Genomic DNA, 23741 nt, shown 5'->3' with positions numbered 1-23741 from the left:
TCTCTGTGTTTTCTGCATTATCACCTCAATGGAACATACAATCTGGAATTTGTATCCACAGCTTGTTTTGCTTTTAGAGGGGTCTTATTTGCTGATTTCATGGAAGTTAAACACCAAGGCTGTGAAAGTTTTATGTGATATGGTACCGAAAATTAAGTTGGAAGTAATTACAAAAGTGGTGGATTTTATGTATCTTACTGACATTGCCTACAAGTAAAGTACCTACAGGAGCAACTTTACATTCATGGTTTGTACCTGTCTGATAGAAAAAGCTGCAAAAAATATAAAAACCTTTTGTCCATTAAGCATAGGCATTTTGAAAAAGAACTATAATAAAAAGTTTACAAGTTTCAGTGTTTGAATTATAATGCAAAAGATAATGTTTCCGCTTCAGCTCTTTAAAATACTATTTGAAATGGGAATGCATTTAGGCACTTAAGGTTTGATTTATAAAACTTCTATTTACTTTTATGCATGTTCTTTGCATAATTTACTTGGTAAAAGTAGAACAGTTTTAGTTTACATAAATCATATTATTCTTTTCTTTTTTCATGGAAACTCTTGTGCATGCTATATCATCATTCTTATTTCAAGACTGTGCATTAAGATAAAAAGGGCTTGAAGGTGTGAAAGAACTGTGGTAATCTCAGACTCCATAAGCAGATTGCACTGCAATATATTGTATTGATTCTTATTTAAAAAAAATAAAAAAAAGGGTGGAAACATTTTACATTAATGTGCAGAAACTCAAGTTGCCTAGAGAAAGGTAAGACAGCAAAAAAAAAAAAAAAAAAAGGTTTACTTTGAAACAAAGTGTTTAGTCTGATTTGGCACTTCCAGGATATTCATCCTGAACTTCTTTGCTACATGATTTTTCTATTTTGTGAACATACATTGTTAAACAAAATAGGACTAAAGTACTACTCGGGACAACTTAGCTGTCATCTAGTTTTTCAGTGATTGTTACCCATGACAGCTGTGAGTCAATGACTAGACCATAAGCAGAAAACTGATTACCACTTACTGTAAGTGTTCCCAAATTCTATCACATTCTAGATTTGGGTCAGAGGGGGGAATATTGTTTTCCATTACTGTATTTTCTGTAAGAAGAGGCCAAACACAATAAACTGAGAACAAATTGTTTGAGATAACATATAAACATGGAAAATGAAACAGTTGATCTGACGACAGCAGACATGTAGAAAAACAGTGTATCCAAAACCTCCTTTTTGCCTTGGTTTTATACAGGAAATTTCTCATATCTTCTGAGTCCTGGAATCTCAAAGCAGGGACTGTTGAAATTAAGTCCCACCCATCACAGGAGAATAGAATAAAATTAATAGAACAGAATAGAATACTCCATATATCAAGGGGGCTTATATGAAAGATAGAATGGACTTTTTGTCAAGGCCCATAGTGGTAGGACAAGAGAAAACAGGAAGAGGGTAGATTTAGATTATCTATTAGGAAGAAATTCTTTACTGTGAGGGTTGTGAGGCACTGGAAGTGGTGTTTGTCTGGGTTTACAATCTTACGTGTTGCAAAATCCAGGTTAACCTCTCTGGAAATGGTAACTGTGTTTTCTTGCTAGTCCATCAATTAGTGTAACTGCTGAGATTTGTTTCCTCTCATTTTCTTCGCATTTATTTGCTCAGGTGTGTGTTTCCTTAGATGCTTTTTTTTCTGGTTTCCCTCTTTTCCTTTTGTTTCCTTTCCAGTTGACAAGGCCTGCTGACAGATAACCATGCTGAAATAAATGTTCTTACAATCACACTTGCCTTCATCAATTAGTGTGGGCAACCAAGCTTTTTTCTTATGACTGGTCTATATGTTTGGTTTATGACTTACTCCTCATTATGTCTTTTTGCATTGAGAAAGGATCTTATCCAGATATTCTTAAAGAAGAAGTCCTTCTTCTTCCACATACTAATACAAATATGACTAGAGAGGAAAAGTCACATCATTTCTTCACCAAGTTATGATTCTTTCACACCTCTTCTATCCCCCTTTCTGCTCATATGCAGAAGCACCCAAAAATATTAAAGGAAGCTTGAGGCAAAAACATTTCAAATAACCCAAATAACAACAAAAGCACTATGCTTTTATACTTTCACAGCTGTTTATTCTTTCAAGAAATGTCAGTTCAAACTGTACTTTCCCCCAAGTATTAAATAAATGTAGAAGCATTGGGAGCATTAAAGTAACACTAGGCATTCTCTTAATGTACTTTGCAGTAATTTTCCTTTCATCCTGAACTGCTATGCACTGTTGTCATAGCTATCAAGAGAAAGAAATCTTTGATAATCATAAGGACTGTGAACCCATATTCCATTTGCATGAATTTGCACGACATAATGTTTCCTGGGTTTATACCAGAGGATTTTTTTCCTGATCTTGAGCTCCATATCTCACAAATTCTCTTTTAAAAGAAAGCAAGTAGATAGTAACCCACCTCCCTGTAGTAACCATAGCACACATATTTTCATTTTTTTTTATTCTCTTCCCTGAAGCATCTCAATATCTGAACTTAGATTTTTTCAGACTACCTGTAGCCGATAATATAAAATGCCATAGCATCACTTTTTCAGCTCTGTTACAATTTATTGGCTCACCTAAAATTGGGAGTTTGCAGATTTCTACATTGCACTGTAAGCACATAGGTCTGGATTTTAAAGTGCAAGCTAGGATTAGTGTGAACAGCCTCCCTTTTGAAATTGTTGCTAATCAACTAGTCAAATGTCAAAAAAGCAATGCATAAGCATATATGTGTATTTAAAATGCAATTATATGCTTTATATTTATCTAGCTGATAAATATGAATATAGAAATGCATGTATACACATATGTGTATATATATATATATATATATATATATATTTGCATAGATATATACACCTACACCTACATATATATAAATTTTAGATTTCTGAGCCAGTCATTGTTCCCAGTCTTCTATACTTGATATCACTCTATATAGGACTGGTTTATCTGACATCTTTTTTATGCTATTGACTGTCTCTCTATGTTCACTGGACCATGTTTGTACAAGGTTTTATAAGGTAGTAGATGAGCCAGGTAATAGGGGCAAATTCCATGGCAGAGAAGATGGAGATCTTCTGACAGAGGAACATGTAATGTGAAGGAGATGTGAACCACAGAATTTGCAAAATATTGTCATGGTCTTTACATGCTGCTAGCCTCCAAACTTCCCTCTGTTAAATTAAATCTTAAATGATTTTTCCTTCTCTAGAGATGATTGATAGCATCCTGAGGTTACTCTGAACTTTCAAGGGACTGGTTCCTCCTGCACAAATTTGACCATGAATCTTTTTATCATCAGAAGATTCTTGATTCTTTCAAAATCTAGACTGAAGAGATGTTCACTTAGATAGGTTAAAAATCTCCAATTCTTATGAAGATTTTCATGAAAACAATATAAAAAAATGTCCCACAAATTCATGATTGTTAAGTCTCTTTTCTACTCCTGTGAGAGGGATATCAAGAAAAATCCACCTGTTCTTCGTACACAGCAATCTACTCACTATGTGCTTGTCACCACAACTGCTTTAAGTCTGACAGAATACTACAGAAATTGCTAAGGAACTGGACTGACATATGGCTTTTGTCACCTGGCATGAATTCCAAAGGACATCGATCTTCCCATGAGGTTTGATCGCTCCCAGAGAGCTTTTTCGCATTTAAAAACTCACAAAAGTTCATGAGAAAAAGATAGTTGTCATTTTTAGCAGAAGTTTATTTTCTTTTCTGTATCTATCTGTAGTATTTCTTGAGGCTTAGAAGGGTCAGGATCTTTGAGCTCTTGTCTCTAAAACAATTAAAGGGGTCTTGTATTATTGGCACCTATAAGCTTTAGGATGTGGCACAATATTTCCTAGGGTGTTGTTCTTTGTCACTACTTCATGAGTCACATTATCATATGGATCAGCCCTTGGTGAAAATCTGTGTCTCCATGGCACTTCTACTCTAAGGGAAAGATTATTTTGAATTATTCCAGCTTCCATTTTATTGAAACTCTTAATCAAAAATCAAAGTTATTCTTCAATATATATATGTTATATATAACTTCCATATATATACTTCCATACTGACAATATGAAGATTCCTGATCTTCCTTTCCATCTTGGAGAGCATACCCTGGGGTGTACAAGTTAAAAAGCAGCTTAATGGAGGGGGGAAGATTTGGAGGAGTAGAAACATGGACTTTGTTCTAAAGAAATGAAATTTTTTGTTTAGCTCTACACAGGAAAGAGATTGGCACATTGATACATAAACAATAAGACTGTAATTTAGCAGGAGAAGGAGCAAAAAAAATCCAGCATTTGAACCTTAAAAGTATAGGTTTTTATTGGGTGTAACTGCAACCTCACAGAGAGGAAAAATAACCTTGGAGGAACTTGTCTAGAGAACGAGTGCAAATTTTTCTTCTTTTTATTTAACATTTTTTATTTTTTTAAGTGGTATTTATTTTAAAACATTAATTTTGAGAATTTCTGTGGTTCATGTTACACTGGAGTTATAGTAGATGATTGGGAAGGTAATTCCTTATTTCTCACTTCTTAATATCCCTGAAGATGTTTAAAAAAGCCTTCTATATTTTTGACTCTCGCATTATCTGTTGGGAACAATATGGAGTTATTCGTTTGCTGAATGCTGGCTAAAGACAGCAAAAGGTAAAACTTTCACAAATGGTCCTTCATTAGGAGCACTTATGACAGCTTGATTTATTGATATACCTTAGGGTATGTAGCCTGATTAGTTGCTTGACTTTGACATACCATCTTTTTACTCATAGGATCTCTGAAATTTGCTTTCTCACATTTTCTCTTCTCCAGTCAACTACATACCTCATGTAGGTACCTGATTTATTCTCTGTGACAATCCTAGTACTAACCTTGCCATGTCTAACCATATAAAAGAGATTCCGACATTTAGATATACAGCAAGTGGCCACTAATGTTACCAAAAATATTAGCAATGAATTTTTATTTTCCCTATATTTTAGTCCTAAATTCTCCAGCATGAGGAGGCAGTTTGATAACTTTACTCTTTTGGCACAGAGCTTCCTTGGAGAGATTTTAAACTTGATCAGACAGGGCAACTTGATCAAGGCTGGTCCTGCTTTTAGCAGATGGCTGTACATGATCTCGAGAGGTCCCTTCCAACCTGAATTGTTATATGACAGTTTTATGGAGGAGAAAGGAAAAGTTTCTTAGCCAAAGTCGGACTCCAGTTCCAAGCCTAAATTAAAGTTAACTTGCTATAGGGTGGATACCTGTGGCTCAAATTTGGCCATCCACACCTACTATCCTCCAAACAGAAAAAGCAATGAAAGATATCTTGTTGTTGCATAAGATGTGAGCATGAAACAATATAACATAGAATAGGTTTGAACTGCTGATGGAGTATATATATAGAGTATATATAGACGTAGAGTGGTATGGAAGGTGGTGACACATGCAGAGGGAAGCTGGAGCCATGCTTCTGCACAAAGCTCTTCTGCATTTCCAGTTTCAAGGGTAGACAAAACCCCAGCATTCCTGTGTCCAGCAGTTACATACCATGGAGAGCAGCAGCTCCTAAGCTGTTTTCCTCTGCAGTGCTAATGCTGTTTGCATAACTTTACATACACACATATTTTAAGCACTGGTTTTGATACTGTTTCAGTGGAAAAAGTTGAATGTCCAGAAATTATTTAGACAAAAACATAATAAAATAAGTGTGTGGCTCACAGCTTGATTTTTGATAATATCAGTAAAATTCTTGCTGATGTGAGAGAAAAATTTAAGCTTGTAAAGATAGTGTCTTCCTGCCTCTAACAGGGACCACACAGCAATTAGATTACATAATTTGTCTGATAAAGTGAAATTTGTTGCCAGGGTGTGTTGAATGTCATGACTGTCCCCTGAGATCCTTGTATTTGTCAAAACCACAGGGTGCCCATTTACCCAAGTTGGAAAGGCTGATAGCATTAAGAGATTCTGACTGACTGTGTCACAGTACCTAAATTGCAGTAATTTTTTTTAAACTGAGGCAAGGAATTACTTATTTTTCATTATTTCAATAATAATTTCTAATTCTTTTAAAGACTCTTTAAATAATTAATATGGTAATATGGCAATGTTTAAGAGATGAAAATTAAGGATTTGGACACTTAGCAGATAACAGTATCTGCTGATGAGATCCATTTATTCCATGAAAGGACAAGTTGATACTTTGTCCAGTTTCAGGCCCATCAGTAAAGAGATTAGGAAGCTCAGGAGAATTCAGGGGATTCCACCAAGGTGGTGAGGGCTAGAGCATTTGCCTTGTGAAAAGAACCTGAGGGAGTTGTGTTTGCTCATCCTGGTAAGCATAGATGGCTTCATGGGACCGAGCAGTATTTCCCCAGTGCCTACTGGGAGGTCCACAAGACTTTTCAAAGTGGTGATTACCAGGAAGTAAATAGAAAAGAGGCATGGATTGGACTGAAAATCATGAGAAGAAACATTTTCTCTGTGAGGAGAGCTAGGCAGTAGCACATGTTCCCCAGAGGGGTTGTACAGTGTCTGTCCTTGGAGAGTTTCAAGACCTGACTAGATGAAGCTCTGAGCAACCTGGTCTGACATTTCAGATGACCTTACTTAACAAGGAATGTGACCAGGGGCTGCCTCAGCCCAGTCCACTCTGAATTATTCTCTGATCCTTTGATTTTTCTGATTTCCATAGTCTGTGAGTCCCTCTTCCTGTTAAATAAATTTGACTGTGATATTGCAAGTACCACATCTCAGTTTTTGAACTTAAGTGAAATATACTTCAGGGTAGGGCTGTGAAGTGCAATATTTTCAGTTTATTCAGAAGGCAAACAAAGACATTTATTTTCATTCTCTGTGAGACAGGCAGAAAGCACTTTGACACCAATTTGGATTATACAGAGAAGCTGGAATGAAAAACCAGCACTTTGTATTGAATTAAATATAGAAAATTCATTTGAGGGTGGCTTGAGTCCTTCACTTTAGGAAGAACATAAAATAGAATGTTAACCACGTAACTTCAGATTTTTGAACTTGTTGTTAGGAGGGGAGTTACTGTTAGTTTAGGAATTTCAGCAACTGATGTTTGTTTAGGGGAGAAAGTCAAAATAAAGAGTGAGTACAGTAAGAGATTTTTCCCCCAGTCCTGTGAGCTTGCTGATATGACAGAATATCTAAATGACAAGCTGTCTCTTCAGGTTCTCAAAATTTGGCTGAATGTATAGTTAAGGGGTAGAGGATATGAAATATCCTCAAGAAATATCAGCTTTAGTTTTGAAATACTGAGTTTACATGTGCCCTGAAAAGAAATGAAAGACAGATTTTTAAACTTAGGAGAAAGAAACATCTACACAGTGGGACTTACATCATCTGGTTCTGTGGCACCATGACATAGGAAGGTCAAATTGCAATGAAAGCTCTAGCTCCATTGGTCACAATTCCTTACAGGGGGACAAAAGAGGAAAGCAGCTGTGTTGTTCCATCAGTGATCTATTGCAAACATACTGCTTACTTCTGGAAATGTTGATGGACGACCAGTCTCAAGCAAAAAGCATTTGTATTCTCCCTGATTTCCCCCTTCTACCTTGATGCAGACAAACCTTGATGTCTGTCACGAGGGAGAGCATGAGCATCTGACCATCATTTCTACACATAATCTGAATCATAAAATATAGATCTATGTCCTGCATGTGCCATCCTTCCCTTATGAAATAACAGATTAATGTCCCAGAATTTATGGGATTAAAGAGAGATTGATTATGGAATTAAGGAGAGCATAAAAAAGAGTATTTGTCTACTGCACTTGTTCTTTCAGAAGTTAATTGCTTTAAAAATTGCAAAGAAATTGGAAATGCACCCCTTTTAATACTCTTTTTTGTGCTGTGACCAATAAGAGTAGGTATACCTTTCGGAAACATTACACATTGTAATGTAAGTGTAGGCAAATTTCTTTGCTGTAAGATAGAGTACAGAGAAAATGGTATTTTAGTCCACTGTAGTAAAATGGCTTTTCAAATTTGCATTTGTACACTAAATATGAGATTATGAGTTCAACCTATAGCAGATGTCCTGCTCTTCCTACTTGAGATAAATGTTTTACATTATTTTTTCTGAGCTACACCTGAAAATTTTCTCTCAGATCGAAAGACATACTAAGCTTGACTTTCCATGTCCAGCTAAGCAATTTGAATCCATATATAGGCTAGAATTCATCTGTAAAACACATTTAGAAGAGTCTTGTGAAAGCTTCTGGAATCAGATGCCATGTAAAAATATTCATGTTGCATAAACAAATGACAAAGAACTTAGTTTCAGTATCAGTCTGAATGACAACTCCTGAAAGGTTGCTTGAGTCTACGCTTTCTGAATGACAAGTCATCATTCCACAGTAAATATGTGTGCCTACCATTTATGCACTGAGAAGGGTACCAGAAATCTTCTTAGAATGTTTGCAAAAATTGTGTGCATTTTTTTGTCATTGATATAATTGACTGGTGTAGACTGTCAGTGTGAAACATCCTTGGAATATATTCTCAGGTGCATGAGTATGTATATCCTTGAACAAATCACATTTTGCCTTATTTACACAAGAACATAAAAAAAAAAAGGACACAGTAAGGTCTGTAAACCTTCCCTGAGACTTTTTAACCTGAGATATATTAAGGTGGATGCTTAGGATGAGGTTAACTAAACAATAGATACTTACTTGTCTTTAACCAAAATTTATTCAAATGTTCAAACATTTTCTTTTAATTACATTTCATGAAAGATTACATAAGTTAATGATTCTGGAAATTACATTTTACATTATGTAAGAAAAAGGCCAGTCAGGAACTCTTTTACCAAAAAGCTATTGAGCAGTCTGCTGGAGGTAAATAGAATTTTTGTTGCCTTCATCACCAAAGTATTAGACATGCCTTCTCTGCAGGCATTGTGCCATGAGCATCTATGCCAGCTCTACTGAAATGTAGTATCTATAAGATTTAACAAGACTGACTAGTCATTGGGGTTTTTTTTCTAAAAAATGCTTCAGGAAACCACAAGTCTCCTGGAGAAATTCACTGCAGTAATATAAGAAGACAAAATGACACTTCAGAAAAACTGTAAATAAAATGGAAGTGATATTTCCTTTATTTTTCCAGTAATCCCAGTGACCAGGAACACAACCATTTTGTTAACTAGAAAACAATGGACCCAAATAAAGTGGGGGACAAGCAAAAGTAATATCAAACTAATGGAAAATGTTGCCTTCAATGGGTGCAATTTGTTAAAGGACTTAACCCTATTTCTGTTGTATTAAAATTAATATTTTTCAAGGTAAACTTTCTGAAAGAACTGATATCTGTCCTCCTATGAGAGGTCACTGTATTACTTTAATTTTCATTATCATATTATTTTACCTTGTGTCTGTTTAATTTGCCTTTGGCCTCTTGAATCTGCTATTTGGGTAGGTGTGTGTGTTTGTGTGTGTGTGTGTCTGTGTGCATTATTTTTACAGCAGTTATTTCCAAACTGCAGAACATTACTTTGTGCTATCTGTCAGAAGCTCTTATGGACCATATTGCAGCTCTTCAAGTGTTCAAGCTTCAAGCGCTTAATCCAAATCCTCATAAAAGCAGTAGGCTTCTATTGACCAGCAACACATTTTTGCAACACCTCTTCATGACCCACTGAGGATTCCAGGACTGTTGAACAGAAAGCAGTGTTTACAACTGTGCTTGACAAATGTGTTAGGTATTTGTTAAACAGTGTGTATTCCTTACCATAATGATAACATCATAGTCCCATTCACCTATTATTTCGAAGGGATAGAAGTGCAGAGTGGGGAATCAGCACTTTTTTCTAACAGTGTTGCATTGAGAGTATATTCATAGGAGTAGAGATTTAAAATGGACTAATAAGATATTGGGAACTTAATAATGCAGTGCAACCTTGTGGAGTAAATAATAAGTTGTGCGAAGTGATGAAACACAAATTATATCCTTTCACATACAATAGATTTAACATTATTTATTAATAATAGTCATGTATACAAAGCTGCTATTTGTGTAGTTTGATTATAGGCACTTAAATATATGAGTGCATTTCAATTTACTAGGGTATGCCAAAAAACAACTTATTGGATTGTAATTTAACAGAGTATCACTATGGAAAAATACTTTGAGAATTTGGGACTAGTTTGTTTCTTCAAGTTTTACTTGCATTAGAAATCAGTGTTAGGATGAAAAGATATCAATCCTTCTACTTCTCATTAGAAACCATTTTTAGCCTTTGTACATACATCCCAGCATACATATCTAATAAGTTCCTATTCAATTCTATCTTAAGACAACTAAGCACTCAAATAACTTTGAAATGTTTTAATAATGCTGACATTTAAAAGGAAGGATTTAACAGGTAAATTGTATTTTTCAAGTTGTATTTTTTGTGAGGATCAGGAGCAGGTTTGTATGATAAGCAACAATCTTTTCTGCTGTCTATTTAAAATCAATACCTACCCAAAGTCATTGCTTCTCTGACATTAAAAGGGTTCCTAGAGAGGGAGATAGTTTCCTACACTCTTTATAAAGTCAGTGCCATAAAGTAGATATATAGCCATATATCTTCCTTATTTTGAAAGCATTTTGTTTCCACTGGAGCTAAAGCAATAAGTAGAAAATTCTGGCTGATTTTGTCCATGCTGCATGAAATCTCTGAATCGTCTTAAGATGGACATTTACTGCAGCATTAAGGTGGTGCTAATTCTGTTATCCTTTTTTCTCCAGTAAGTGTCTTCCCAAGGGGTAGAAGATTAGGTTTCCTGAGTATCAATCAGGCTCAGCAAACTGAGCTGGAAGTCTTCCTCCATACGTACATTAATCACCAAAGAGGTAGCCAGAAGATGGAGTCCCTCACATAGTAAGATTATTTCAAAATTCGATGTAAAATCCTTTAATACATGTAAAATTTACATTTTCTATACTGCAGAACAACATGAAACACATTAGTTGTACATACATTCTGTTTTAAATTTAGAGCTATCATCTTTGTCCTTCATGAACAGTATCTTACCAAACAACTAGTGTCAAAATAAGAAAGACTGTGAGGTTAAGGGCTGAATTTACCTTTATTTGGACATTATTTCAAAACTACTACGCTTGTATCTTAATCTCCTATGTAGCTTTATAAAAATTGGTTATGTCGCTACTTTACTGATAAGAGTAAGAAACTGTTTACTTACAAAAGTCCAACACAGTTAAAAAAATTATATTTGCCTTTATATATATGAGAGGAATCCTTTACCATCTTCTACTTAGTTTTACCATGGCATTGTAAGCAAAATAATTATATTGAGAAAACAATCTGAAGATCAAGGAAATAGTAAATTGCCTCTAAAATCACTTTATTCATTCTCCTTTAATGTCAGACTGTCAACACCATAGGCAGCTGCAACTGATCTAATTGTTTTGATTTCCTACTTAATCTGTTGCACTACTAGGATGCAATTCATTCATGTCAAGCTGACATCTAAAATAGGTCAAATGAATCAGGCCTTTGAAGTGTCTATTTCCTTCCATTGCCTTGAAAGGAAGAGTAGGATAACTGGCTCAAATATAGCTATAAGGATATACTGTGCTTTTGTGGTAAAATGTTAGAAAGAAATCTTATTCCAAGAAAAAAAAATAAACTCAAATAATAGGGATAATAATTTAAGATTTATTTTATTACATTCAAAATAACTTATGTAAAAATCAATCTTTAAAAATGTTTTTTTAGCACTAACACCAAATTGTTATCTGTAAGTATAATCACATCTGAACCTTCTCAAATACTAGTCACCATTATTTAGTCACTATAGAATTCAATTTAGGTTTGCTTACATTTTATTCAAATTTGGTAGAAAATAGGTATTTATGATATGACTACCTGAATCAGTAAGTCTAAATATTCTAACATGATGTTTTTACTTGTAGTGAACTTAATTACAGTTAATTTTAATCTAAAATCTATGCTTGTATTGTTAATTGGAAACTTCAAATAGGTAGAAGTAATTGACTTAGATAAAATTAATGTCTACTGCCACTGAGGTTATTCTTGTCAATAATTTACAATTACACCGATAAAAATCCCGTTCATGTCCTCAGAGTGTGAAACATAGAGTGGGTTACAATGAATTGAACAAAATCGTTTATATTAAATTACACTGATAGTATGGATGCAATTCTCCCCAGGTATTTAGCTACCATTTCCTCAAATGTCACTCCTTCAAAGGAGATTTCATCAATCATCATTATAGTGATAACACTGCAATAATCTAGTACCATTTTCCTGTGCTGTCCCACACATCACTGAAAAGTATACACATTTCTATTATTCTATATTTTCTTTTAAGGCTATATCTTAGTTTGCTATTAATTTTTGTGTAAACAGTTTATGCATGAAATTTATAGTAGAAATTATATTCCATTCCATGGAAACAATTATTTTAGCATATATTTAAATATATGCTATATATATATATTTAAATATCTAGAATAGAAATATTTATATATATATTTAAATACATAATATAATATATGCTAAAGATATACATTTAAATCAGTTAAGTATACCAATTGAGTCCAAGGGAACCATTCCTGGGACAGAATTCCAAAAACCACATGAAGCTTATTTGTGGGACTTGTTTAACTCACTAGAAGATTGACTCAGTAGTTCAGATATTTTCTTTTAAGAAAATGAAATTACAGAAAACTCTTTCTCACCTTTAACTCCATCAGAATTTTTATTTTTTTTTTTTTAGGTTTAGGCATTTATCACTGGAAGATGTTTTCTGTAATGCAAATTAATCTCATATCTTTTCTCTAAAGACTTTCAGATTTATCAACCTCTTTTTACAAATATGGCATCAGAAAAACATATCATACTTATGAGACAGAGAAGTTTTCAAAAGACCTGATTTTCAGACAGCAAAATCCCAGCCTTTTTTGATAAAAACAAGTACTGTTCTCACTGGAGCTGGGGAAAACAAACTACTTTTATAACATTGCTTATCTAGAAGCTGACAGGTATGAGTAAGATTTTAGTCCTGAAACATTTCAGACACACATACGCAAAATTTCACCTATTTTTTTTTCGTATTCTTCTGTTAGCTGTATTAGGTTCTTTAGAAATTAATGCCACATTCAGAAACAATTCTTTCAGAACATCTGAGGTTTCAGATCTATTTGTTTCAAGCCATTCAATGATCATCTGCCAACACTGCCGCAAAAAATGTTGAGCTGTAACTACTTAATCCCTGGATTTTGTTCCCCTGATTTTCCTTTTCATATTCATTACTATCCAATTCATTCTTTACATAAATTCATATTATTAAAATCTGGAGATTCACCTTCATAGTCTTCATTTCACAGCCTCTAATTATCTGGTCTACTTCAGTATAAAATCCAGACAGTATTTTTTCAATACTTTGCCTCTTTTGTTTTCCTGAATTGAATTTTTTGCTTCCTTTATACTGTCTATTCAAGACAGAACCTTGGATTCTTTTCTTGATGGTAAAAGCATATTATGCATTTACTCTGTTCTGGCAAAAGCTCATCATATATTTAAAATGGCTAGACACTGTCATCAGTTTCTTGAATACTGGTTATAACTCCTTCATGGTACCTTCCTACTAGGCCAGTACCACAGGTTTGACTGCTGTGACAAAAGTTTTCGTATTCCATGAAGAATTAATGTATTCAGGGCTCAAATCTGCAGCTTGAAATTTATCTTTTCTTTTCTTTTTTTTTTTTAACCTCTCAGTGGTTAATTTTACCCACACTATTTAATGCCTATATTGCATATGGAGACCAGTGCTTATGTGTGACAACACTTTGTCTAAATATAGAACTGTGATTATGGTCAATGATAGCTGTAAGTCTTACAAATGTTATGCAACATATTTTTATTAATTAGGAGGAAGTATTTTTCCTTGGTAGGATGCCCAGACCTGTCCTGTTTGCAAGGTCAGTTGGCTTTTCCAGAAATATCTGTCCATGATTTTTTTGTTTTGTTTTTTGAAGGATTGTATGTTACTGTGGTTAGGAAGAGCTGCAGGATTGGACACCGTAGTCTTGTATTTGATACCGTCTTGAACATTGTCAGCTGTCCAGATGAGTAGAGAAGCTGTCCTGCTGTTATTCCCCACTGCTTTAGAAATGCTACCAAATTACCCATAACTTCAAAACCAACAGCTTTCACAGCTTTGCTTGCACTTAGTTTCAGTACCAAAAGTCATTAAAAAAAGTTGCAGCTGGGACACTCTTGGCAACCATGCTTATCCTAGGAAGGTCAGTTAAAAAGAGAAGCAATTATTAGATTGCTTAAAGAAATCAATCAGTATTGTGGAGCACCTAACCGACATAGTTCAGGAAACATATTTTAGTTTTATTTCTATTGATCAGTGGGTGATAATATATAATTGTGACAAATGGCAAAGGAGTTAAAAGAATAGATGAACTGCTGAGGGATTGGTGCCTGATATAAATCCCTCAAGCAAAGACTGTGATTACATCTTTGTGCAACCTTGTGTCTACATGGCGAGGCGAGGTGAGGTGAGGCGAGGCAAGGACAGGTGAGGAGAGGAGAATGCTTCATGTTATGCAAACTCTCTGACACTAATATGTGCAGAATTAGAAAATAAGTGAAATAGTGAAAAACATTAGAATGCAAAGAGAGAGATGGGAGAATTAAATGCCTTTTAGAAAGCACTTAAACTGTTTTAGCCAAGAATTTATGAAATAATGAAACCTTCTAAGGTTTAGCTTTTCTGATCAGAAAAATAAATAAATTTTATGCCACTACTTTGCAACACATTAGATCATTAAAGGAATATTCAGACCACCTTCATAGGGCTATTAATTGATGTGCTACAGATTACAGATTGAAAAGATCAAAGTACATAGACGGCAATTTATAGCTGCTCAGCCGACTAGTGCCAATTTATTTATCTTTGATGGCTCTTGTACAATTACATGATCATATCCGAAACTGTAATTTACAGTGACTGATACCGCCTTGATATTAAGCAGAATAACATGCTCCAACACAAACTGTTTTATCAAAAACATTACCTAGCATCATATTTAAAAACCTGCTACCTAGGCAACACTCTATGCTTGGAAGGCCTTCATTTCCAGTTGAGCTATTCAGCTAGGACCAAGGTCTTGCAGATTTACTCCTTGCATGTGTCCAAACACTCAGTTACATTGTCACAATTGACTTGTAGGTCACACCGGGCTCTGCAACTCTTAGAGAGGATCAAATAAATAATTTCTGAGAGATTATGACCTTCTTCTCTTCTTTGTGACAAAGGAGAAGTGAAGTATGGAGGCATTTATATACATTAGTCTCATGAAAAGTCAGTGCAGCAAAATGACCTATCTAGAATGGAGTCAGAATTTGATGTGTCATGTCCTATGGAAATGGTGTCTACAAGCCTCCAGCTGTTACTGAAACCTCAACAATCGTGCCATTCCCCAAACCTTAGATCTGAGCAGTGGTTCTCAGGTGTTTGTCCCAGTTTATACATATAATGACATTCTGAATGAAATATGAAGAATTCAGAGGGGAAAGAAAATAGCAACTGAAACATTATTAAGCATCTTACATATTATCTTCATAACAGGGACCTTGGGACATCAAGCTTTTATTTTCTGCAGATTCTTTTTCTGTATCACACCAGCAAAGATAGTCTCAAATACAGACACTGTGGAAGTTGTAAGGTTTTTAATTTAGATGAGCTCAGTGTCATCACTTCTGAACTTGGGAAACCTTACTTCTTTTGCCACCTTTCCCTCATAAGAAGAATTTAATTTCTTAACTCTTGTACATCCTTGCTTCTGATAAATTCCAGCTTTCCCAAGGTCAGCTTTGGAATTTTAGGGATGTAAGAAAAAGCATCTTTCAGACTAAAGGTTTTCAATATACTTCTGAATATGCTGAAGTGAAGACATTATCTTATTTTAGGACTCGAATCCATGAACTAAAAGTATTAAATACATATAAGAAATGTTTTAATATACTTTCTATTATGAATTTGCTCAATGAAATACAGAACAAGTTATCTTTAATGACTTGTTCACCCAGAGGGTAAGAAAAGGTTTTTTTCTGTGTACTACTGTTACAGCCTTCAGTGAACCACAGCACCTACACAGGAATTTTCCATTAAACTATATGGAGATTATTCACTGTCCATTTCTATCACATTGTATGATAAGAAACTGTACTACGATAGTCATTCTATATTTAATCTTCCAAAATCCTAACTGGCTGTGATATTTAATTACTAATTAAAATAAGGAAAAGTAACATCCTGTTGAAGAAACTCACAACAAAATGAAAGGTTGCTTGCAATATATCCTTGAATGTTTGTAATTAATTTAATTGAAAAAAGTGACTGAAAGAAAAATCAACAAAAAGGGAAGGAGGACTCATAAGAAGAAAGGAAAAAAAATAAGAAATTAAAATCGTGTATAGGACTTTTACAGGTTAATATAGCACTCAGTGTCAGGAACTTCTGTGTAAAAGGTTGGAAATACAAATGTGTGTTTCTCGAGATGCAGATAACATTATGTAAAACAAAGTGTTTAAAAAAATATATTGCATATATTTCTCTAAAAAGTGAAAAAATCTATTTGCTCAGAGGCTCTGGAAGCAGTAGTATTTATTGGCCCACTTTACTTTGGTGCTTAAATGTTGGCATTTGTATTTGAAAATTTTTCATTTGCTGCTTAAGATTGGCTGCTTATTTGTTTGGTTTTAGTTGTTGCTCCTAAATGACAGAATGAAAGGATGAAAAACACTTGACTATAATATTTCCACTTGATTCTGTGTTTTGCCTGGAAATTGCATTATGCAGACGTGAAAGACAGCTGAGAAGCATGCTGAAATAATTCTTGTGAGAAGAGATGAAACCTGACAGACACAGAATGATTATAACTAATTAATCATAACCATCAACAAGTGTAACCATGAACATCCTAATTATTGTGAACTTAACATGCCAAGTTGAATCATATAGCAACTCTGTAGTTTTCAACATAATCTTGTTATTTTATTCAGTATGTAAATATTTCTTCTAATTCACTTTGTTCCAATACTTCAGGATTCATGAATGCAGAACTACTGAAATTCAGGGAGATTTTAGTACTTACAAATTCCCTTTTTATCAAGGCTCTGGGTAAATTTAAGCTTTATTTATGATACCAATGATATTAATTGGTGTTATTGAAACTAGGTGAAACAAAAGGAAAAATTCTTCAAAGTTCTGAATTTCCTCAAGCTTCCTGGAGTATTCTTCCATGCAAAATTAGATTATAGACAAGACAAAAAAGTGGAAGAAGCGTATCAATTCATAATTTATATAAAATCTGTGTAGGATCACAAGTAGTGAATATTTTAATTGAAATATAGTATTCTTTTTAAAAAGTGTGACATGGTAAACAGTGGAATAGTCTATTTTTTGTCTTTTATAAAAAGTTTAAGTTTTGAAATAATTAAAAATTAATAAATATAAATCATCCAAATTGGGAAATTAAAAAGAAAAAAAATAATTGTACTAGATTTAATACAGGATTCTATAAATAAATTTAGGAAATATTTATATATATATTAACAACTGAAATACAGTACAATATGATAATAACAAAAATAATACTTACAATGTTAACAGTAGTAATACTACTTGTAATTAAAAATGAGAAACAGAAAGAGAGGAGGGGAACAAAGCCCAGGAGAGACAAGAGATGCCCAGTGCAGTTATTCACCACCCATTGATTGATGCCCAGCCCGTCCCCCAGCAGCGATCGGTGCTTCCCGACCAACTCCCCCCACTTCCTACACTGAGCAGGATGCTCTGTGGTGTGGAATATCCCTCTGGTCAGTTCGGGTCAGCTGTCCTGGCCATCCTGCCTCCCAGCTTCTTGTGCTCTTCTCACTGGCAGAGCACAAAGCACTGAAAAGTCCTTGACTTCAGATAATCAGTGCTCAGCAACAACCAGTACATCAATGTTTTGTCAACATTATTCATACAAATCCAAAACACAGCACTGCACCATCTACTAAGAAGAAAATTAACTCTACTGCAGACCAAACCAGGACACTAGGATAGTTAATTTTCTCTTTAATAGATTGTATTATGATAGAATGTTTTGGTCACATTAATGGATTCATGACCTCACTGTGATAGAAAATGTAGAAAGTATAAAAAAAGTTTCTACTTACAAGGTGAATCAGCTAGACATAGCTATGACATACAGCTACAATGAAGAACAATAAACAGTAAACCAGGTATTTTTAAATTGCTATCATTTATAAAAATTATATAAATAGAAATATGTCATTAAGGACAGTGAAAATTCCTTTATTTGGCTATTTATCTGCCTTTCACAGTGAAAATTTAGTTCAGGGCTAATGAATCAATAGTATATTAAATTTCATGCTGACACCATGGTAGATAAAAAAGTCTTTTGTGTTTCCAAGAACACATCCATGGAGCATCATTATTCAATGATCCTTCTTTTTATTTTTTTCTGAGAAAAAAATATTTTGTAGTATCTGAGAAAGACTCTGAAGATGTTAGTCTAAATATAAGTACAGTATCTTGTCTCCTTTCTTTGTTTTTTAGATTTTCAGAGAGAAGTCTTTAGCCAGTTACCTTAGTTCCGTGTCACCTTTTGTTGGCACTCCCTGACAAAATCGGTGTATTGACCCCCTTTCCTTCAAACTCTTTAATGGCTCTGCAGATGTACACAGACAGAGGGTATCTGTCATGCAGGCTTGAACTACATCATTGTTTCTCTATGCTCTATTTATTTTTTTTTCTTAGTAACTTCTTTGAGGAAAAAAAAATACCTTTTTCACATCATGTCAATCTGGTGATACATGAAGTATTAAAACCCTTCTGGTAATAAATAATAACAGCAGCAATGATAATAAACATGATGCATTCTAAAGTGTTTGAATCTTGCCCTTATCTTGTCACCTAAAAGTCATAGGGTAATGTGAGTTTTGAAAGTCCAAGATGAATGCTTTTCCCATTATCAATAGTGAGATGATGTTTCAGTCATCATTTCACATTTCACACTTTTTCTAGCGAAAAAATTCAGTATTAAAAGTTATTCTCAGGTCAAATGAGTGGCTCTACTAATACAGCTCTATCTACTTAATCTGGTATGCCTAGAAAATGAGTGTATGTCAATATAAAATAATCTATTAATTTCCTTGGAGTTTTGGATATTCTGAGTATTGTGTTTAGTTCGTCCAATGTAAAAGTTCCCCATACAGTCAGACGTGGTATCTTTTCAATACCACCTTTCATTCTTCTATAGCTTGTGTTTGTGGGTTATTAAACAGAACATTTATATTTTCCCTTGTTTAGAATGTACAGTCAAGTCATGTTTTTGATTTAGGTTATAATGGGATTTTGAAAAGCATGTTTTAATGGAAATTTTTTCCCTGTAAATCTTACCTTTTTTAAAGAGCTACAATTCCAGCTCAAGGTCTATTTCTTAGTCCTGTCTTTCAAATCCAAGGAGAGGAAGGCTACCCTATCTTAGTGACAATGCAATAAATAAATTTGTCCTTGGCCTGACAGAAGAATCTTGCCTTGTGTAGAGCTATTTTTACCTTATTGGAAAGAATATTGCCTGCTTTATACTTGTCTTTAGGTATCTTCAGAATATGTCTTTAAACATTTTAATACATATCATATTATGTCCATTTTAAACTCCATAATAAATTTGCATATAAAATAGTTTAAACTTACAGAACCGAGTTGGCAAAGGACATTGTTCTGCACCAATCTAATTTCTACTTTAAAGTTAAATTGACTGGTTAAAGTCACTGATAATGAAGTACAGAGCCTTTTAGAGCTTCCAGGCCAGGTTACCAAGCAGTAATTGCCTACAATAAAAACAAGATCTGTTTTTCATCTTTAATTTGATCCTAATTTCATAGCAGTTATCTGTCGACTGTTGACTGGGTCACAAAAACCTGCTGCCCCCCTTAGCTGCAGCACTGATGAACACAGTGAATGAATGATCCCTCTTGTGCATACCTAAAATCCAAACTGCAGTGAAGGTGACTTGGAAGGCCATTAAGTGATAAAAACTGCTCCAACTTTTGTGAAAGTCCTTCTGTCAATGGCAGAACATTTCCCCTTTTATTTATTTATTTTGTTGCTAGACCTGCAAAGCTTTTTGGTTGCTTCGACTGCCTTGAGGTTTTTCTCATTTATTTCCCTTTCACTTTCTGCAGAAGTGTTCCTTTTTCTGCTGAGTCCTATTTAAACTGATAGTCTTGGGGTGGTGTCATTCTCCCACAATGCAAATCAATACATAGGTATAAGTGCTGAGAGAAATCCATGCTTTAGCTCATATCCAAAGCATGGAAATAGCCACTGTGAAGAGAGCTGCACTACCTGGCAGCTCCTTTAGATCAGATATATTAATTATTTTCCCAAGTTTATAACTTCTCTCAAAGATCAAATACTACACTGAGCTAATGTAAATACACTTGCAGTATAAATCTGATGTCCAGAAAACTGCACCAAACACATTGAGTTTAATAGCTGGCATCATCAGTAGCTCTCGAATTTCTCTATTTCCCTATTACAATTGACACCACTCCTGTCTCACAGGTCATAGGCTAGTGACACTATATAAAAATTTTTGACTAATTTCTTAGCAGTAAAGGAAATTTGGTTACTCTTGTCACCTGCACTCCATCTAAATGTGCTTTGTGTGTTTTGCATATATATTGTTAATAGTAAGTTACAGTAGACAGGGTGGCTGGCACTTCACTACATTTTGTCAAAGTGGTCAGTGCTGTTTCTTATGTAAAAGAGTATGGGAATTATGTAGCTGAACCCCAGGAACTGCTTTGAAAATAACATAGTATGTGTTATCACCTTTGCCACTAGCACAAAGATAAGAGTAAATTAATCTTTCAGGGAAAAAGATGGAGCACAAGAAGGCATTTTCTTATCAATCGACTATATACATCACAATAAGGTGAAGGAGAGACTCGTTCTGTGTGGGGCATTCTGACATGTCACACGAGGTACAGGTGTACACTGCAGCAAGAATACTCAACCCAAGGCTAGTGTCACTGTGTGAGAGGTTACAGCTCCCACCTCCAAAGCTGAATTCTGTTGACCCTTTCTCTTATTATCTACCTCTTTAGAGTTTTAAAGTGAAATGAAAGGCGTTTGTTTAAATTTTTAGTAGCTGCCTTTTTTTCAGTATGGATAGATATGAAATAGCTTAGATGTACAAGAAATTAATTAAATTTTCCATTAATTTGATTTTTCCTTGTTGGGTCTATTACTTTAATGTTGGGAAACTGCAAGCATGATCCTTCACCTTTCCCTCTTTTTAAGCTTTTCTACATTTATTTGTTTTACAGCTAAATCCCTTCTTTTGTACCTGATAATCCTTTTTCTGCAGTATGCTAACAAGAAATCCAGTTCAGAACAAACAGATACCCAAAAACCACTGAAATTCAAAGGTCTTTTATATTTTCCTCCTTCAGTTTGAAAATAATTGTTTTGAACAAATAGAAACTCGAGTCATACATATATTTTAAAATAAGAAAAAATATATTTGGTTTTTAGTGAAAAAAATGTATATTTTCCCATCACAGTGTGCAATCAAAGCATGAAATGGAAAAAAAAGTATCCAAAGGTTGTTATCACTAACAGGAAAATAACATTTGATTACCTGAGGCCTGTCGTGGTTTTAAACCAGTAACTAAAAAATTACTTATTTTTTTGCTGTGAGATATGGATTAGAGCAAGAGCAAAACAGGTTTAAAACTTAAAAAGGAATAAAGGAAGTTTATTAACAAACTACAAGAATAAGACCAGAATAAACTTCCAGAAAACCCTTTTATCTCCCACTACTTGACCATTTCTTTGTACACATGACAACATAGAGACAAAAAACATTAGAACTTTGGTGGTTAAAAACAGTCCCAATTCTCGCTACAGTCTTTTCATCAGTCTTTGTAGAGAAACAGAAGTCTCCTTCTGGTAATCTACGGAGTTTCTCACAAGAAAACTATTTCTGTTATAGTTTTTCGTTGCCCTGATGCCAGCTGCCTGGAAATCTGTCATCAGATTTTCTCCTCCCATTTCACATCACTCTGAGGTGTGTATAGGCCATGAGTCTAGGGATGGCATTTTAAGGATGAGTTATTCAAAGGAAAAAGTCTTCATCTGTCTCTGTGAGCTTTCCTGGAAAACAGTTTTCTCATTGCCCCCAAGGCTTCAAATCTTCGCTCAACTTTGTTCCAGCAACTCACTGTATCACAATTACTCTCTCTTCTGCCCAAAATTTACACTTTGAACACTCCATTCCTCCCAATATACTTTGTCATGAATTAAAGGAGTCTTTTTAAACTACTATTGTCCATCTCCATAGCTTTAACAGAAAGATTAGTAAAAGAATTAAAGCTTTAGAAAACCTGCAAGAGTTCATGGTGTCAGGTTTCAGTCCAGCAGCAGAAACTGAAAACTAAACCAGGCTGGCCAGCTCTGCTTTCCTTTCCTCCCCCCCTCCCTTCATCCTCTGCGGCCTTGTCCGGCCTGGGGGCGGGGGGGAAGGAGGAGGCCACGGCAAACCCTCATTACTTTCTCAGGAGCCGGAAACAAAAGTGGACAAGAGAGCTCTGACTTTACATCTTAAGGAGGTGTTCACAGGTTGAATTCACTTTTTAATGGTCAGAACTGCTGTCAATTCTTAGAAATGACTGATAATTGGTCAGGAGGAAAGACTCCCATCAGCCACCTGCACCTTCAACTTCCTTAGCTCCTAAAACCACCTTAAAGGTAAAGCCACCCCATGACAAGGTCTTAACTAAGAAAAGTTTCAATTACAAGGTGTTCTCCCATCCAAACTTTTAATGCAGGGATGTACCAGCCCACTATTTTCTGGACACAAAATAATAATTGTTTTTCTGCTGAAGATGCTGTCAGGTAACATGCATTAGGAGACACTTTTAAAGATAAATTACTCCAGAATGTACTACAACCCATGACATGCTTATTTTAAAATGTAATACCATATTTAATTTTTTAATTATCTATTGACTAGCAAAAGTTTTCAAAGTTTTGTAATGTAACCCTAATTTAAAAAAAATTCTACTGGACCCTACATACCTTTTCTCTATTCAAATATGATACCTATTGTTAAAATCAAAGGACTTACTTATTTTGGCCAGAGATAGCACAAATTTAAATGTGTTTAAATTTTAGAATTCTTCCTGTGCCCAAAACATAATTTAGAAATGTGGAAAAAAAAAAAAATCAACTCAAACTACTTTTGAAAATCATTGAACTTGAGTTTTATGCTCTACTAGGTCTGAAGACGTGGAATTTCAGCATCTGACAGAGAAATACCAACTGAGTGCAGTTAAGATAGGAATAATTCTGCTCCACCTGTTCAAAGTGTTTAGTGGTGTCAGACTCAAGCCAGCACTCTGGGCTCTGAGCAGAAATTAGGAGGTATCGCTATAGATCACTGAATGTCAGTGAGAGAAGCTCCCACTGGCCCAATATATTCATATTTCTGATCCTCATTTAATGCTTGCTGAAGCTGCTGTATCCTCTTCAAAGATATCTTGTTGCTGCTCTCTTCACCTTGATCCACATCAGATAGAAATGTCTTTAGAAAGCCCCTGAGAGAACAAAGG

General features: G+C 34.7%; 1 protein-coding gene across 2 annotated transcripts in view; it reads left to right on the top strand.

Moving 5' to 3' along the window:
• The window catches only part of CNTN5 (contactin 5), a 603304-nt gene that overhangs the window by 397220 nt on the left and 182343 nt on the right, over positions 1-23741 (top strand). The gene's annotated exons all lie outside the window — the stretch shown is intronic.

Source organism: Pseudopodoces humilis, chromosome 2, assembly GCF_049639895.1.
Source record: "Pseudopodoces humilis isolate 2021_Gansu_Grassland_sample_001 chromosome 2, ASM4963989v1, whole genome shotgun sequence".
Taxonomy (NCBI): Eukaryota; Metazoa; Chordata; class Aves; order Passeriformes; family Paridae; genus Pseudopodoces; species Pseudopodoces humilis.
The sequence above is the reverse complement of the archived record's forward strand: the minus strand, read 5'-3'. Positions and strand labels throughout refer to the sequence as shown.